This window comes from Phyllostomus discolor, chromosome X, assembly GCF_004126475.2.
Source record: "Phyllostomus discolor isolate MPI-MPIP mPhyDis1 chromosome X, mPhyDis1.pri.v3, whole genome shotgun sequence".
Taxonomy (NCBI): Eukaryota; Metazoa; Chordata; class Mammalia; order Chiroptera; family Phyllostomidae; genus Phyllostomus; species Phyllostomus discolor.
This window is the reverse complement of record NC_050198.1, coordinates 6205171-6225524: the sequence shown is the minus strand read 5'-3', so window position 1 is coordinate 6225524 and position 20354 is coordinate 6205171. Positions and strand designations below refer to the sequence as shown.

Here is a 20354-nt window from a genome sequence, read left to right as displayed (position 1 = left end):
TATCTGAATACCTGGCTGATAGTAGGACCTTAACAACAGTTTGCCAGGTGGTCTAATGAATTATTCAGATTCATAAAATCAGCTATGGCATACTCTTACCAGAACAGCATTTCTTGTTCTCAGTTTTACAATTTATATAAGTGTGAAAATGTTTGAAATGGTTCTCATGAGAATTGTAGATGTGATTGAGGATAGAAAGTAGATCCTCCAAAGGGAGTTTATAATATGTGCTACTACTTCACTTTTCTGATGGGAAAAGAATGAGTGGTGCTGATTTTACATACAACTCTTCAAATTAGTAAAGGATAGAAATTTGTGGATCACTGCTTTGTAAGCTGAATGTCACTTAATTCTCACACCTTATATGTGTATATTAAGCAAAGGTAAGAAATTTATATTCATACATGTGTGTTGAGAATTTAGTTTGTAAATTTTTGATTCCCTAAACAGTAACATTTATAATTCTTTATTGTTATTCATTATAAACAGATACATCACTCAGTTAACACATATTTGTTGAGACCTCCTACATACAACATTCAATGAAGATTAAATTGGTAAGAATTAGCTGCTGTTTAAAAAAATAGTAATAAAGTCCAGTGATGATAACTTGCCATTTAACAAAGTACTTTCACTCTTCTTACCTAATATTTTCCTCACAGTGTCCCAGTAAGGTGGGTGTTAGTCAGATTTGACAGAGTCTATGGAAGCTCAAAAATTTGAGGAATCTGTTCCTGATCACATGATAGTGGCAAAATTGAAACTTCTACCCAGGTCTTCCAGTTCCAGTTCCTTTTCCTTTGTCATTATATCTCAGTCTAGCTGGGTAATAAGACATCCCATCCACAAACAGTTGCCCCATGGTTCAAGACAGGTTATGACAAATGCCGACTGAATGGTCAAATATAGCAAAGATCACACTTCCCTACTTGTCCTCCCTCACTCTTATTGGGGTAGGCAGCATTCTAGAAAGGGCACCATTGATTCAGTTGGCTCACTCTGAGCACCAAACTCATGGTTGCAAATGTTGATGAGGTTATTTTATTCAGGACATAGTAAATAAAGAGTACAGAAAAAGACTGAGAGAATGCCTGGGCCCAAACTGTGAGAATTAGACATTTTTAGGTAAAATTTTGTACTTAGCAAACTGCAAATAAAACACAAGGTAGTTCCAATACTCACTTTCAATCAGTCCTCGTCAAGGAACTGTGGAAAACTCTAGCTAGCCATTTTTTCTTTGTAAGTAATTAAGTGTGTTTTAAAAAATTAGACATCAAATAAAAGATGTGCCCAAGGAAAACTAATCTAGGGTAATAGTTGGGAAATGGAGGATTACCTGCAAAGGGGCATGAGGGACTATTTTGGAGTGATGGAAATGTTCTATAGCTTGTTTTGGGCAGTGGGAATGTACTCAACTGTCTATAACTGACAGGAAAGGAAACCTAAGGTCTGTATATTTTATTTTACATTAATTATAATTCAGTTTTTAAAATGTGAAAAAGTATTCAGCTCCTCAAACTTAATTTAGGAGTATGTCAGCAGAAATGTTTGATAACTATTGTTCTAGACATACATGGGGAAAAAACTCTCTTTTTTGAGATTCTTACTTTCATTTTAGGTTTCTCAGAACCATGCATTTTGACTCTCAGGTGAAGTCATTAATAGCATATCCTTTTAGTTATTTCATTATTACTTTTAATGTTTTTCTCATAGCCACCCTGGATTTTTATGCCTAAGAACATCCTCTAACATAATAGAAGAGAAAGATGGGGAATGAAATTAACTAGGAAAAGGTTCATCTTCAGATAATTTGGTGAGTGGATGTATTTTCCTGTTTGTCTTGGTAATTGCTCCTCCCAGAGTCTCTTTTTTAGATGAAAAATGTAGTGATTAAAGTAGCTTTTCATGCAAATGGAGTCCCCAAATTGATAATCTACTTTTAAAGAATGGCTCTTAAATTGCACATAAATTTAGAGAGGAAGCTGCCCTGGCACACAGACATTTGCATGAATCAGTGAAGGGGATGCAGTGGTTCACACTGAGTGGAAAGAAGCTCAGTACTGACAATTTTCTCCCTGACCTGGCTCTAGTCATCACTTCTCAGCAACTCACCAATTCAGCTAGGCCATAAAATCCTTAATAACCAGCTGAATCTTCTTGCAAAGAGGGCATGAAGCTCCAGCCTTCTTTAATCTTATGCAGTGGAAACAAGTGACAGTGTGGCCTGTTCTTCCATGAATAATATTCTCATCTCATGGTGTTTTCTCACATAGGCTACATGGATGCAGAAGATTCTGTCAGTCCTCCCTATTTTCTCTATCTGGTCTCTACACCAAAAGGCCATCTGATTGTTTCATCATGCTTGAGATGCTCTCAGAAAGGTGAGGGAAATCCAAGAATTCCACTGAGCTGCAGGGATCAAGAAGTTTGGGTTTTTCTTCCTTTCCTTATAAATTGTTGCTCTAATCACTAGAGTCAAAATGGTTCTTTGGCAATAAGGGACATCAATTCCTTCATTTTCCTTCTTTACATGTATGGCAGTGCCAACAGAAATGAAGAGGTAATGGCTTCACTTACAATACTAACCTTTCCTCAAGGCACATCAACAGAAGCATCTCTTGTTTAGAGAGTTTAGTTTCTTGCACTCAGTTACACAACCACATACTTAGAAGCAACTTCTCCATCAGTGTCATTACTTAAGAATGTGGAGTCTTCAAGGTCATTTTTTCTCAAGTCAATCACATTTTTGTCACCTGCACCCCTATTTTTTCACTTGTTTGGTCAGTATTTGCAGTTTCTACATTTATTCCAGCACGTAAGTGCTCAAATACTGACTCATTCAAAACCTACACTTCATCCTGAGTGTCTGAAAAAAAAATGGCAGTATCTACCTACCCTCTACAATTTCTGCATTTATGCAGTGAGGTAGGCAGCATGAGAATACTGCCTTCTTTGGTTCTTTTCCTAGTGTTGGACTTTCCTTGACATGTTGCTTTGTTACAGAACAACAAGGGGGGGGCCTGAGGCGATATACTATTACCCCAAAGGAACCCCCCAGGTTCGTTATGTCCGCCGTCAGAGGAAAGACGTCTCTCAATGCCAGAGATTCATGAAAAGGAAAGGAAATGTTTATTTAATGCTATACAGACTTAAAGTAGTGACCTAATGCCTTCATCAAAATCCCAAAGTCCCTTAAAACACCCACGAACACACACAGTCCTTCCTTACCCCTTTGCCCAGTCTTGGGTACTGTATCACAGGAAAGGAAATAGAAGTCCTTGGTTCAGGCAGCCCCCAGTTCTTCCCAGTAATCTGTCTCAGCTGGGAGGCCTCCTTCAGTTCCCGGCACCATCAGCTGTGTCGCCGGGATCTCTGCTAAAGCCAGGTGGTGGTTCCCTCTTCTAAAGCTGCAGGGGTCCCCACTCTGGCAAAGCTGTGAGGTTCTCTCTCCACTGCCCCAGCTGTGTGGTCCTCTCTGCACAATGGCCATGGGAGTCTCCACTCTGCCAAAGCCGTGTGATTCTCCTTGCACAATGACTGCAAGGGGTGGGGGGTTGCCACTCTGCCAAAGCCGAGTGGCAGTTCTCTACTAAAGCCACATGGTGATTCTCTCTTGCATGGCTTCGGGAGTCCCCACTCTGCTAAAGACCAAGTGGTTCTCTCCTCAATGGCCGTGATCCTCTCTGCACTGCCACAGCCACAGCCACATGGTTCTCCCCTCAATGGCTGCCACGTATGGGTTTAAATCCCTGCGCCAATCTTCCTCCGCAGCCCTATTTCCAACTCCTACAATCAGTTACACCTGCCAGTACTCATATCCTTCCAGCTTCACTGGGCTGCCATCGTGAGTCTGGGCAGGCGTAGCCCCATGTCATGGAGCCAATCTTCTCTAAGCTCTCACGCAGGCACTGTAACTCGGGGGACCTGCCCCCCCAGTTACATCTTGGTGGGGAAGTTACTTCCATTCCCCTGGCTCAGAGCATGGCCACAGGTATTTAACATATCTATGTAACCAGTTAAAGGTTATAGATATGTTAAATGACCATACCAAAGGTTAGCTGCAAAGCTGTTGCTATGCAAACAGCTCTCAATGGCCCTGCTTCATTTGTCCCTTACCCCAACCCACACCTGTGGGGGACAGTGAGGACATCCTAATATTTCCTGGACACCTTGAATTCTGGACCCCATTCCAAATCCCTATTTGGGGCCCCCCTCTTGGCTGCACCCTGTTACAATCCCTCCTTTCAGGTATACACCCACTGTATAATCTTATAAAGGACAATGGATGAAGGTCTCATCTTCTTGTAACTACTTCCTGCTGGACATAGATGTCGTCCTACCTACCCGTGGGTCAGGGGTACCCTGAAAGGGAGGGGGATGCAGCATGGAGGGAGTCTTTCCTGTAAGGGGAAGGACCTTACAGAATCCTGGTCAGTTGACTGTCACCAGGAAGTCGCAGGCTTGGTGTCCAAAGGCTGGCATTACTGGACCATTGGTATTCTGGTCATATTCTGGAGGTGACAGATTTGGACAGAGTTGGAAGGCACAATTAAATCATAACCACTAAATGACAAAGGCAGGGACTTAAGTAAAGAATGGCTTATCTGGAGGAAGGTGTACAAGGCATGCTACACCTATCCAAAACTCCCGTGGCCCTGGGAGAAAGAACCACTCAGTCTTTAGCAGAGTGGGGACTCCCGAAGCCATGCAAGAGAGAATCACCATGTGGCTTTAGCAGAGAACTGCCACTCGGCTTTGGCAGAGTGGCAACCCCCCACCCCTTGCAGTCATTGTGCAAGGAGAATCACACGGCTTTGGCAGAGTGAAGACTCCCACGGCCATTGTGCAGAGAGGACCACACAGCTGGGGCAGTGGAGAGAGAACCTCACAGCTTTGCCAGAGTGGGGACCCCTGCAGCTTTAGAAGAGGGAACCACCACCTGGCTTTAGCAGAGATCCCGGTGACACAGCTGATGGTGCCAGGAACTGAAGGAGGCCTCCCAGCTGAGACAGATTACTGGGAAGAACTGGGGGCTGCCTGAACCAAGGACTTCTATTTCCTTTCCTGTGATACAGTACCCAAGACTGGGCAAAGGGGTAAGGAAGGACTGTGTGTGTTCGTGGGTGTTTTAAGGGACTTTGGGATTTTGATGAAGGCATTAGGTCACTACTTTAAGTCTGTATAGCATTAAATAAACATTTCCTTTCCTTTTCATGAATCTCTGGTATTGAGAGACGTCTTTCCTCTGGCGGTGGACATAACGAACCTGGGGGGTTCCTTTGGGGTAGTAGTATATTGCCTCGTTTCCCATGGCCCCCCTGTTGTTCTGTAACAGCTTCAGAATATCCATACTGTGACCCTGGAGTGGTGACAAGATTCCTTCTTAGAGTGTCATAGAGAGGGCTTGGATCTTTCATGGAGAAGCTGTGAATTCCAAGTAGTTCTCCCAAAATATCTCCACAATAGCATACTATAAGCTGCTTCACCATTATATACTGGCCTATATAATGCATGACCTTGAACAGTGAACATTTTACCTTTGCACCTGTCACCTGCAAAATCTCCAAAAGTGGCAGTATTGTCCTACCTGTGGCACACACAAAATCAATCTGACTGATTTGGTCTGGGGAGAATCTGCAGACACTACCAGATGTTGAACACTTGGTGGAATTGGAAAATGATATCATTTTGTCACTGAGGAGCTTGCAGTCTATTGACCAAAACCTACAGCCACTCCACGCATTGCTCCTCAGCAGAATCTGGAGGGTGCCAGCCACAAGTCCTACCAACTCAGCAACACTTTGACACTGGGAGTAGCTGAGCATTTTGAAGAGACACTCTGCTCTGTGCTCCTCTGTACTTGGTTGAATAGTGTCCCCTACTCTAAATTTATGTCCACCTGGAAACTTGGAATGTGATCTTACTTGTAGATAGAGTCTTTGCAAATATAATTAGTTAAAATGTAGCCATACTGTGTTGGGGTGAATCCAAATGCAGTGACTGGTGTCCTTGTAAATAGAGGAGAGCACACAAAGAGACATACAGAGAAGAGGTCATGTGCTGATGGAGGCAGAGATTGGGGTGATACATCTGCAAGCCACAGAATATCACAGTTTTCTGTCTACTGCCAGGAGCCAGGAAGAGGCCTTTATAAGGACTATGTGAGGTCAGGCATCTGACCTCCAGAACTGTGAAAAAATAAATTTATGTTGTTTTAAGCCACCCAGGTTGTAGTGTGTTTAGTGTGTGTGTTTGTGTGTGTGTTTGTGGAAGCCATGGGAAACTCATACATTTTCTTTCATCATACACACTCTGCATTGCTTATAAATTATTTTCTAAATCTCACACTGGTGAGAAAAAGCTTAGTGTTGTGGTTTGGTGGAGTGATTCTGATGCCAAATTACTTGGATTTCAATCTTGGCACTACCACTTATTAGCTGTGTGACCTTGAGCAATGTACCCCACTGCTCTGTGCCTCAGTTTTCCTGACCTGTGAATTGGAAATTAAATTAATTAATAATGTTAAGGGCTTAGGAAATGTTATTATGTGTTTGTTGTATGTAAAAAAGTCTGTTGGTTTGAAATGGCCACATGGAAATGGAAATTCTTCTGTAGAGGAGGAATTAGGACATGAGCTTGACCTTCAAAAGTTGGGTAAACCCAGTCAAACACTATTTAGGTGGGAGAAACAGTTCAAGAAAAGGCTTGCTGGGGTATGAGGGAAGGAGTCAGCAAGACTCAATTAGAGCAGGACTTGCTGCCCTGTTCTCCATGACAGTAAGCAGTGAAACTTACAATGTTTGTACACATTTGTGTACACATAGTGTCAATGAGGCTGCTTACAGCTGGACCTTGGAGGCCACCATCCAAGTTCATAAGGACCCAGGGCAGACAGTACCTTGGCACACTTGGAACCCATTCCCAATACCTGTGGACAGCTCAGGATTTCAGCAGCACTTCTCAAATGTACATATGCATTAAAATGCAAATTTTGACTCACTAGGTCTAAGGCGGGTCCCTGAAGTCTGCATTTCTAACTAACAGAGTATGCAGAGGCTTTTGGTCTAAGGACCATGCTTAGCTCAAACTCCTTACTACCCCTAGTGCGTTGCATGAACCAGCAGCATTACTATCCCTGGGAGCTAGTTAGAAATGCAGAGTCTCTGGTCCTCCCACTCCACACCAAACCCACTGAATCAGAATCTGCATTTTAATCAGGTCCTCAGTTGAATGACATATACACTGGCATTAGAGAAGCCCTGGATGAGGGGACACGGGGTAGCCTGGCTTGCTAGAGAAGAGGGTTTAGCAGCCTCTGTTCTCAGACCCAGCTACACAATAGATCCTTGTGGGTGGCTTTGAATAATCTTGTCTAGGTCAAAGTGTCTCATCTAAATCAAAATCTCTTCAAGTGGGGCCCTGGGGAATCAGAATTATTTTTAAACTCCTGGGTGATTTTAATGTGCACTCAGGGTTGAGAACTACAGGGCTAGGGAAAAACTCCAAACAGAGCTGGGGAGACTGAGGCCATCTGGAGTTCTTGGCAGGGTTCAGGTCCTTTTTTTCCCAATGCAGCACAACACTTAGAGGCCTAGATTCTGGAGCAGTGAGAGCTTGTCTGGGTTCAAATCCTGTTCTGTGCCACTTGCCAGCTGTGTGATGGGCTAGGTCCCTAACTTCTTTGCCTCTGTTTCTTTCCAATGGGGATGATAGTAATAGTAAACTCTGCCATAGGGTGTTAATGAGGATTAAACAAGTTAAACTGAAAGTGCTCATTAGAGTGCTTAACACACAGTGCTATGTGTTTGTTCATTAAATACATATTTAATTCTTTCTCATGGGGGTCATTGAACGTTTCTCATTTTGTTGTTGCCATACCACATCCTTGGTGCTAGGTTCTTGGGCAGCAGTCACACCTTTGATTAGGTGCTCAATGAATGAGGGATACATGAGTGAATGGTTACAATGCCCCCTTGTGTATTCAGTAGGAAGAAATAACAAAACACACAGTTGGTTCTCCATACTATATGGGTAGTATGACCAGCTCTCTTGCCTTGCCCTGGAAAAAGGGGTTTCCCTGGACATGGGACTTGTGGTACTAAAGCTGGTGAAGTCCCAGGAAACATGGGTAAGTTTGGTCGCCCTAAGTATGAGCATAGCTGAAATGTCCATTTCCTCAAAATGCTGCTTCCAAATAAGCACAAGGACAGACTTCCAAAGCCAACTCATTTCTGTGCATATAAGAAAGGCATTGGCGATTTGCTTTCTGACCATCAGTTATGTGCATGTGTGTGTGTGAATGTGTGTGCAGGTACACACACACACACACACCAGTAATAGTAGTAGCTGAAATATAGGCACTATGGTAAACAGTTTGCATACTTAAGAGGAAGCATTGGATGGCCTGGTTCAAATCCTGGTTATGCCACTTAATAGCTTTATGATGTTGGGTATGTTTCTTAGCCTCCCTATTCCTCAGTTTCTCCATCAGCAAAATGGTGATAATAACAGTACTCACCTTTTATGATTGCTAGAATAGATGCTTTGATATGTGTGAAGCATTTAGAAGAGTGATGGACACCTAATAAATTTTATTGACGTTAGAGATTATTATTATTATTGCTATCATTATTAATACTACCAGACAACCTACATCCATCCTACGCTTCTCTCCTTTTCTCACTTCCCAGCCTCTTCCCATTGCCATGAATACTCTGCACCCTGTCTTCTATTTACTTTCCCTGCTTCCTCCTTCCCCTACCAGAGGACTCATAAACAATTTACCCTGCTGAGATGGACAGAGGCTCCAGTCCATTCTCAGACACACAAACCAAATGCATGCCTGGTATTACATGCCACTACAGCATTATGAATCTGTGTTAAACGGCATTAGTGTGAATGTAGAAAATCAATACACCTATTTTTCTCCTTTGACTGGTGGATCAGAGCCAAGAGGTAAATGGCAGTGGATACCAAACATGTGACAAGCTCTGTCCCTATAACTTTAAAGATGAGATACAGAATCGTAAGCCAATCACTATTAAAATTAAGTTATTAATGTTTAAAGAACGAGTCAGAATGCTAAGAAATATAGGTTTCTGGTGGAGCAGTAAAGCATTTCTCACTCTTCTCCCATTCACTATTTCTCACTGATAATTTGGGTAAAAGTATAGAAGCCACATATCAGATATGCAAGCAATTAGAAAAATAACAATTTTTTAAAGAAAAATAATAAATATTTTTAATGGAGAGTAAGCATACAAAAATATCATGACCCTTAAAGCAGTGGGTGAAATATAACCAAATGAAATGAATAAGGATAAATGTAAATCTTGTGCAAGGGTCCAAATAAAACCCCACTTGAAAATATATAAATTAACATATTATATATTATAATACTATAGACCACATAACTAACATATTAATTATTATATATAATTTATTATATGTTTACATAATGAATAGTATAATGGAGTAAAATATATTACTATATATAGCTTCCAATTTGCATATCTTTTTGGCACAGAAATTCTACTTCTAGGAATTTACCTTAAAGAAAAAGTGTGTGGATGGGTGGGTAGAAGGAATGGTAAAAAGAGGGACTAGAAATAAAGTGAGTGCAGAACTAATAATAATATTTAAAAACTGGAGAGCAGCTTGCAAATATGTCAGTGGGGATTGATAGCTAAATTATGGTAAATGTAAGCAAAAAAAATGAGGCAATTTTTTAAAAATGACGCTTTACCAATTGAGAATTTATCAAACTTGGATCTGAAAACCTTCTAGGTCCTCCCTAGCATAATGAATGAACATCTCTGGGAGAGGATCAAGGGAAATATGTTTTTTAACAAGTACTCTCAGGTAATTCTGATACAAAGTTAAAGTTTGAGAATTTCTGTGTAAAAGAACATTTAATGGCATAGGAAAATATTCATGATACAATAAGTGACAAAACAAGTTCAAAACAGGATGACCCATTTTAATAAAAGGTGAAAGATTTATATGATCTGAAGGGAAATGAGAGTATATGATAATCCCTTTTATATAAAAATACATATTTGTGTAGAAGAAATTATGAAATGATAAAGACCCAAATGATAACCATGGTTAAATTAATGTTATGTGGGAAGATGGTGTGCAGATGGGTAGTCTCACTTTATTCTGTACTTGTCATATAATACTTAGAATATTCCACTTGAGGAGGTAAAAATCTATTTATATTAAAACAGTACTGCATGTAAGGGCAATAAAGAGGAGGAGTCAAAAAGGACTGAAAATTTAAAAGAATGGAGATGCATTAATACAGCAAGGAAGTCACAAGGATAAACTGGTTTAGGGAAGAATGATGAGTTGATTTTGAACATGGCAAGTTTGAGGTAGTACTGATGGCATATCCAGCAGGAAATAAACAAAAGGTAGTTGGAAATCTGGGTCTAGAATCCAAGAAATTGACTGGGTCTAGAGTTCTTGATTTAAAGTCAATAAAAGTTGTAACATTGGCTTAATCACGGTGGAATACTGAATAAAGATAGAAGAGAAGGTGACCAAGATCAGCTCTCTAGAGATTGTCTTTGATTAGTGGAAAGGAAAAGAAGAAAAGTTGGTAGAGGAATAAAAAAGGGCATTGTCAGAAAGGTAGAGGATGAGCCAGTAAACTCCAGTGTTACCGACTATGCCCCAGAGGAGAGTTTTGGGGAAAAGTAAAAGATTTAGCCACTGGTCTGGACAAATAGGTCAGTGGGGACTTTCCACAGAGCTGTTAGGAGGAGCAGTGGCATCCATAGCCAGGTGACAAGGAGTTAAAGAACAATCAAGTAGTGAGGAATATGAAATAGCTGGTATAGCCATTGCTGCATTTTGAGGTCACTTAGTGGCCTTTTTCATTGTGGAGAATGACTCCCTGGTCTTCATGCTCCTTTCAAGATGAACTTGGGACAATTTCCCCCAGCATCCTTTCTTCCAGAGAAAATGAACTGGAATTTGGGTGTTTCTCTTTTCATGGGAATTTCAATCACCCTGTGCAATATAATTTTTGAGATAATTTATACTTCCCCTCCCTGATTTTTTCCTTTTTTCCCCTACTCTGGTGTTTTATTTGTTTGTTTGTTTGTTTGTTTGTTTGTTTAGCCATGGTGAAGGTTTGAGGCTAGACAGAGTACAAGTTACCCACAAAATATTTCCTTTCCTGGCTTTTGTTCCCCAAAGTCTCAATCCCCCCAGGGAATTGTAATTCTGTCCTAGAGTGTGAGGCAAAAGAAAGAGAATACTTTTGAGGAGAAGAAAGATTTTCCTAAGACAAAAAGCAATTCCTCTAACTTGGGACAGGAGAAATGCCTGAGAACCTGGAGAGTCACAGATCCCTACATTCCTCATCCTGGAAGTAGAAGAGGAGGCTGATCTCAGACAATAGAGCTGAAAGAGAAAAAATGGGACCAAGGCTTAGGCTCCCAGCCAGCCATGGTTTCCACAGCTCCTATCACAGCCAAACTCTAGCAGAGTCTAGGGAGCTAAAGGGATCCTTTAGTCTGGGGCTGTGACATCTCAATGACACCTCTGGATCTGAGGTCCAGAGGGTCACCCTGATGGCTTAGCAGTGCCTGAGACCCAGAACCTTGGGTGGAGGTTCTGGGTCTCAGAAGGGAGGAGAGAACCTAAAGAGTAGAGGAGAAAACCTAAGAATGTCTGGGGTTGAAATTCCCACCAGCTTGGCAGGATGAGGGTGGTTGCTTTATTGACGATAAAGACAAGCAATGTTTCTTGCTCTCCTGAGCCTGTGGATTGGGATTTATGTGCACTACACTTGGGAAGTCAGATTCATGTTCTCAAGCAAGATGACTGTTATCTTCCACTGAGAAGAAAACCAAGGCATTGGAATGAGGGGCTTTGGATGATGTGACAATTGGTGTATAGGTAGGAGTCAATTTGGTAAGATGTCTAGAGGAGTGTGAAAAATGGTGAACTTACTGTCGGAGAAAAGATTCTAGTCCTTCTCTGCTGCTTCAGCTTCCTGTAAGTTCAGCCAAGGTATTCCATGTCCCTGGGCTTCGGTTTCTTCTTGTGTAAAATGAAAGTATTAGATTAAGTGACTGTTCAGGCTCCTCCCACATTCAAATACCCTCTGGCTTGGTTCTCTCTTTTCTAATGGTAAACTGAGTTTTCCTCTCTAAGAAATGAGGTCCGTTAAGCAGCCTTATAACCTCTGAGCTACTGTCAACTAGCCTCGCACATGGGAGAAAACCAGCAAGCTGGGGCAGCTTGCATTACTGAGGAGGATACAAGAGTGCATTTTGGACTCCAGATATGGTCCCTGAGCTCCTGCACATTTAATTGAGGGGAATAGAGGGTGATAAAATTACCAAGTTGTCTTTTTAAGGCTGGGCCATCCAATGAAGATGGGTTTGCATACTAGTCTCAGAGGGCTAATTTATTACTCTGGAGAGCCATTTTTTATTAACACAGTGTCAATACTGCTGGGGATTGGCTAGACCACCTTTGGAAGAGGTTAAATTACCTTTTAATCAGTGTATGGAAGAACAAAGCTTCTGTTCCATCATGGTATAGCAGCCTTGCTAATTTGACATCTTATAAAAGCCAAGGCAGCTCTAATTACACCTGTGTGATACAACCAGGATTATTTCCAGAGAAGCAAAAGACAGGAAAGGAGGGTTTCTGTGGCTGTTATTCCAACTGGCATGATTGATGTGGGTGTGGTGTGTTATAGCTAATGGTCTGTGTTTAATTATGGAGGCAGTTACACAGGCTTCCAGGATGATAAGGCACTAACCACATGATGTAGCACTTGCTCAGTGATGAGCTCACTGGCCAGGGTCAGTACAGTAGCAAGGTGCTCTAAATTCCATGTTTCTCCTGGAACATGGGCTTGGTCCCCAAGAGGCACAGGGCTATATTTATAAGATGTGTCCTAATCCACTCTGACAAGGTCTCCTAGAAGAGCAGTCACATACAGGCCCTAGATGAAAGTGCTTTGAATCCACCACTCTGGGAATTCATTCCTCATTTAAACCAAGATAATTTACATTGATATGTATTGATATCTAAAACTAATCAGCTACAGTGGAAAGATGGGACTTTTCACCTGATCTCATTCCTCAGAGCAATTAAACAGCAAACAAAATATCCTTTATCTTCTAGCTTAAAAAATAATGACAGTAACTGTTGTTGAACTGCCTATTATCACACATCTATTAACTTTTAGCAACAGAGCCTTCAGGTTTTAGCTGGACACACAGCTTCCCAGCTAGAGACTATACTTCTCAGCTTTTGTGGCAGCAGTGTGAGCACATGTGACTTGGTTTTAACCAATAAGAAAGAACAGAAGTGATGTGTGTAACATCTGTCATTCTGTAAAGGGAAACTACTCATCCTACCTCTATCGACTGCTTACAAGCTTGGACTTTTAAAGAAAACTAGATGTCTATCTTGCTTAAGCCATTGTTATTTTCATGTCTGTTAAAATAAATGCAGTGATTTACCTCAGTAAAGCACCTTCCAGTTTGCAAAGCACTTTCTTTTATATGTGTTATCTCTTAGTTGCACAAGACAAACAGATGAAGTAGACAGGCAGGGTGTGGTTAGAACATGTACCTGACGGGAGGAAACTGAGGCTAAGAGAGGCCATACATTTTGTTCTCAGTCACATACCTATGTAGACATGGGTCTACATCTTAAACCTAGATATTCTGACTCCTGTTTGAGTGCTCTTTTAACTGTAATATTGCTTCTTCATCATTGGAAACCTCAAGACAAGGTCCTGTATGTGCACAAGAGGGAAATCTCCATTCATCAAAACTCTCACAATTTTGATGGCTTAGGTAGCCCCATTCAGCTCTTCTTTCCTTTCCACCTCCTACAGGCCATCCACCAAAACAACAAAAATGCAGTGTTCCATAAAGTAGGGTTTTTGTTTGAATGGTTGATAGCCTTGCTTAATATCAGAAGTTCTGAGGGCCAGGGGTGGCAGGGGGAATTGCAGTGGAAGAAGTATTTTATCAACAACATTGTTTAGAATTGCCACCACATGGGGTAATAAAAAACAGAACTACTTTTAGTCAGTTTTATTAATGTTTGTAAATTCTCTACAGGCAATGGACACCTTATTACCTGTACCCCATTTTTGTCTGCACCTTGGATGGATCACTTCCATTGCTCCTGCCTTACTACGGCACAAAATAATAGTAATGAAGGAAAAGCAAAATCATGAAATGTCACACCAAATTAACTCTTGCCTTGCTTCCTTTGATATATATAAATGTCCAGGAAATGTCTGGGATATATGTAGCAATTGTCCTCTGTTACATTTAGAAGAGCTTCTATAAAGAAAAGGAAACCTTGTCTATTTCCTTATTTCTTTTCCTTCCCTCTTATCTCCATAGTTACAAGAGTTGGTGCATTTTTTTAAAGCTGGCATCTTGCCCAACTCAAATTGGTTATAAAGGATGGGAGGGACAGTTGAGATCTGTGGCTTGATTCCCGGGTAAGTTGGATGTTTAGAAAGATAGCATTGACAGCCGAGACAGCTTGCAGATGGGAAGGCAAGTCTGGAGATTCCCTTGTTTATTACAGAGCTGCTGAATGACTCACTAGGTTGGGCTCTTCCTTGGAGGAACACATAAAAATAAGTGCCTAAGTGTCTGGGAGAAATCAGCAAAAAAGGTTTTTTCCTCAAAGGCTTTATAGGAGAGGTTGCCAGATTAAATATAGGACACCAGTTAAATGTGCAGTTCAGGTAAACAACAAATACTTTTTTACTATAAGTGTGTCCCTGATATTTCATGGGACATGCCTATACTTACATATTATTTCTTGTTTATCTGAAATCTAAATTTACACATGTGATTTGCATTTTATTTCTATTGGACAGTGCCAACCTATATCATCTATGGGGAAAAATGAATTCTGTTACAATATTTATAGTGTGGAGAAAGACATAAGCTATAGAATTATTTTATCCTTAGAAGGACCATTTAATCCCCTTCTATTAGGATGCTAAGGCTCAGACAGTGAAATGCTTTGTCCAACTTCATATATACAGTCAGTTGCTGGCAGAGCAAGACTCAAATGCCAGTCTCCTGTCCTACCATCCAATCTCTTTCCCCTAGATCTGCACCCCTCTTCCCCATATGTCCCCACCTGACCCATAAATAAAACCAAACAGCCTACCTACATAATCTTTTAGGAGACAAACAATGTTGACTATCCCTGAATCGAAAGAGATCATTTCATAAAATCTTACTAGATTTCTATAAGCAAATAAAAATATAGGATGCCCTATTAAATTTGCATTTCAGATATATTTATTTTCAGAAAGAGAGGGGAAGGGAGGGAGAAAGAGAGGGAGAGAAACATCAGTTGGTTGACTTTCATGTCTCCCTACTAGGGACCTGGTCTACAACCTAGGCATGTGCCCAGACTGGGAATCGAACCGGTGACCCTTCAGTTCACAGGCTGGAACTCAATCCACTGAGCTACACCAGCCAGGGCAAGTGAAATTAATTTTAATAATATATTTTGCTTAATCAATTATATTAAAATATTGTCATTTTAATATGTATTCAATATAAAATATGAATTAGATAACTTTTTTACCAAATACTCAAAATCTGATGTGAATCCTTATAGCACATCTCATTTTGGACTAGCCACATTTAAGGTATCAATAGTCTCATATAAACAAGTGTCCTATTTCTGGTCTACTTAGTGCCACGTTTTTCACATTTTTGTGCCTTTTGTGGATGATTTCACTGTTTAAAATGGCCCCCAAGCACAGTGTTGAAGTGCTTGCTGTCTAGTATTTCTATATGCAAGAAAGCTGAGATGTGCCCTATGGAGAAAATACCTGTTAGATAAGCTTCTTTCAGACATAAGTTAGAGTGCTGTTTGCCATGAATTCAATATTTGTGAGTCAACAATACATTTAAATAAGGTGTCTTTAAACAGAAACACACTTAAAACAAGGTCATTCCATGATCCCAAAATGTTGTGACCAGAGGCTCACAGCTAGGGGTAGTGGCTCAATATTCACCAATTCAGTGTTCACAATGATTTTATGGAACACATCTATTGCAGGTAATGAGAATCAAGTGTACTTTATTTTTTAAATAGTTTTAGATTTATAGAAAAGTTAACCAGATAGTACAAAAAATTTTCATATACTTATCTCCTACACACAGTTTCCCTTCTTATTGATATCTTACATTGATATGATCTAGTTGTTTCAATTAAAAAACCAGTATCAATGCATTATTATTAACTCAAGTCCATAGTTTATTCAGATTTCCCAAGCTTTTACTTAATGGCCTTTTCCTGGATACTGGGATCCCACATTGCATTTATTTCTCATCTCCTTAGGCTTCTCTTGGGTGTGACAGTTTCTCAGATTTTCCTTGTTTTTGATGAGGTTGGCAGGTTTTAGGAGTACTGATCAGGTATATTGTATGATGCCCCTCCCTAAACATTGGGGTTTGTCTCATGTTTTTCTCATAATTGGACTGGAGTTATGGGCTTTGGCAGGAAGCTCACAGAGATAAAGTATCATTTTCATTGCATCATATCAAGGGTACATATGATCAACATGATTGATGAGTGTTGATGTTGGTCCTGATCACCTGGCTGAAGTAGTTTGTCAGGTTTTTCCACTGTAAAGAAATCTTTTCCTACATTTCCAATACTGTCCTCTTTAAAACAAAGTCACTATGAGCAACCCACAACCGAAGAGTGGGGAATAATACTCCACCTCCCGGAGTATGAGTATCTGTATAATTTATTTGGAATTCTTATACATAGAAGACTCGTCTCTCCTCCCCCATGTATTAAGATATTCAATCAATTATTTATATCAGTAAGGACTCAGGGATATTTATTTTTACTTTGAGTTATAATCCAATACAATTTATATATTTTGTTGCTCATGTTATTCCAGCTTTGGCCATTAGGAGCTGTTTCAGTTTATTCCTGTGACATGACATATCCCCATCATTGTGGGGATGTGTGTGTGCGCTTTCTTACTTTCTGGCATTATAAGATACTCCAGGTTCATTTTATATATTTCCTGCCCCAATCATAGAACCAACCCTTTCTTTAAGGAGCCCTTGTTCCTTATAACGGAAAATGGTATTAGAAACCAGGATGTGGATACTAGATTTGTTCTTTGTTACTGAGATGTTTGTTTTAGGCCCTCTCAGCTGACAGAACAAAGAAATATATGTGTGTGTATACTAACCCATACATACATATCTATAAATATTTCTATATATAGCTGTCATATCTATATTAAGCTGAACACAAGTTTATACCAATGTCTCAAGGTAATTCATTACCACATGAATCATTCTAGCTTGCTCTACTTGCTAATCTGTAAATTTCCACTGCAACAGTGAAAAACCTGGCTCCCAACATCTGCCATCCACTTAATTGTTCAATTACAGTGTACATGTATGAAGGTGTTAGCTATACACAAATATCATATACTTTTGTTAGCTATACACAAATATCATATACTTTTATAAAAATAAATTTATTTCCATTATAAAACAAATACATGTTAATGTAAGAAAAGTAGAAAATTAGATATAAATTGGGAAAGAACATCAAAAGTAGCACCTGTAACCCAAACATATTTAGGGTTATTGCTGATATTTAGGATTATTTTCTTCCTCCCTGCCTTCTCACTGGCCCTTTAAACCAGTGAAACTCTCCCAAATCCCCCTAAAATTATTAATGTCCATATTAGGACCCTTCCTGTCTCCCCCTGAATGGCCCTTAACTCCTGTCTCAACACCCAGAAGCTGACCTGCTTTTCAGCCTTTGGACTTGATGCTTTACTTGGCCTCCGTGGATTTAGTTGTCAGCCATCCAAGGGACAATAGCCCAGCCCTTTCCTTTGCCTCTTGAAACAAGAGACTGATTTGGCTGAGATCGTACTCTCTAATCCCCAAGCCCTAAGATCCAACTACAGCTTAGGTCCTGTTTCCAGTCGCATTTCTAGTATAATGTTTTTGTTAATTTTCAGTTGTATTCACATTTTAGATATGATTTTTTAAAGATTGTATTAATTTATTTTTAGAGAAGGGGAGGGAGGGAGAAAGAGAGGGAGAGAAACATCAATGTGTGGTTGCTTATTGTGTCCCCTACTGGGGACCTGGCTTGCAACCCAGGCATGTGCCCTGACTGGGAATCGAACCGGTGATCCTTTGGTTTGCAGACCAGTGCTCAATCCACTGAACCACACCAGCCAGGGCTAGATATGATTTTTAATACTGCCTTTTCACTGTCAATATTATGTCATAAGCATATCCAATATCGTTGCAGTTTTTCTCATCACTATTTTCCTGTGTAGGTTTCAATAGCAGGATTTGCCATGTTTTTTAAAAACTACTTCCTATTATGCACTTGGGAAGTCCCAATTTTCAGTTATTATAAATCACCCTGAAATGACACCTTTGTATTTTATAACCTTTTCTGTATTTAGAGCAAATAAGATACATTACAATATATTTAGATTCATTCCAAGAAATTGAGTCAGTAAAAAGAATATTGGAAATTCTCAATGTACATTAGTAAATTCCTTAAATAAGTATGGTACTAATTCAACTTAGGCTTAGTGTCAAAAGAGAAGCCCCCAGCTCTTCCACTCTCCAGCTCCATAGGGCTGGCTTTTGGTATTCTTTGGAGAAATGGGAAGGACCTGACATCTGACCCTGTGAGGCAATTCTTTGGTTTTCTTTTCATGTTATGACACAAATCCAGATATACCATAGATAAATCAGGACCTCATATCATTGTAATATCAATAGCTGACACGTATTGAGGGCTGCCTACATGCCAGGCACTATTCCAACAGCTCTACCTATATTAAATAATTTAATTCTGACAACACTAAGAGGTAGATATCTGGTGGTTTCCATTTACAGATGGAGATACTGAGGCACAGAGAAATTAAGTAACTTGCCAAGGTCACTAGGTTTGAACAGGGTAGAAACAGGCTCTGAATTCAGGCAGTCTAATGCCAGAAGCCATTCTCTTGGTGCCTCCACTGTGGCTGTGTGAAATGAAAACACTGTGGCCTCATTGCTGTTGACTATTCCTCAATACAGCATACATAAAGGGCTCTCCCTTGTCAAATTTTATGTGACCTTTTAAAAAAAGTTTTCATTATAGAAAAACGTGTCTTATTTAAATGAGTCAGAGAACACTGTGAATAAAGGTCACTTTCTTTATTGACAAGCTTTCCAAAAAAGAAATTTGCATTTCTGTTAATAAAAACTGTATCACAGATACAGGTGATTGTCCACAGTTTCAGCAAATAAGTGTGGGGTGCCAAGCTAAGCTCAGCAATGGAAATCTGGGCTTTCCTCACTCTTTGAAGACCAATCTTTCCCCTACTGTCTCAGGGATGCCTACAAACAATCTTGAAAGAGGTACATGAGTCTAGAAAATGTGTTCTTATTTATATAAAAAAAAGATCAGTCAGTCCTTATCTTTTGGATATAGTATCTAGGAATTGTCTTTCCTATACAAATAAGGGGTTCTGGTTGCTGTGGCCTTCAGTACCTGGAAAAAGCAAAACATGATTTAAAAATAACCTTTGAAAAGTTTTAGATCCCCTTCACCATTCCTGCTATGACTAATTTGCCTTAGACCCTACTCCCTAACCCCCAAGTCCCAAGATCCAACTCCAACTTAGGTACTGTTATAATAACACTTGAATATCAGTAGATGAACCCACTAGTCATTTATTTCCCACTAATATCATGTCCAATGCCAGGGCTCTTGCTCAGCAGGAGGCCTTCAATAGCCTCCCATCTTGAGCTAGGCCCTTGGGGTCTATGGATGAAGAAAGAGACCCGGTAGAAGGCACATTTGCTTCTTAATCACCTCAGCCCAGAAGTGAAAAATATGTTTCCACTCCCATTTTATTGATAACAAGGAGTCAAATGGCCACCCCCGAAGGCCTTGGAAATGGACTCCCTAGCTGGACAGTTGCTTTCCAGCCACAGCTCTACATCATGGAGGGGAAGGTCGGTCCTGGTAGAAGATACTCTGTGGAAGGGTAGAGCACTGATCCTATGTTCTCTGCTGATGTGGATCACAAGTTCCCAGGCTGCCAGTGGCTACCAAAGTGAGGGGAGAGCTATCTTTCCATGCACTGGGTATAGAGATCCTGGGAGAAATCATGGTCCCAGATGGTTTGATCATAAAATGAGCATAAAATAAGAAAAGGAGTTTTAATGTGGCATGTAGAACAAATACGTATAAGTGGGGAGTTGGGATGGTTCATCTACAGGCACTGACTTAGTGAGCAGCATAAAAACTTCTTGATATTTTAGAACCAAAAC

At 40.3% G+C, this 20354-nt stretch overlaps 1 pseudogene; it reads right to left on the bottom strand.

Annotated features, from left to right (window-relative positions):
* Nucleotides 1-2120: 2120 nt before the first annotated feature.
* Nucleotides 2121-5687, bottom strand: LOC114505460 (annotated as a pseudogene).
* Nucleotides 5688-20354: the final 14667 nt, after the last annotated feature.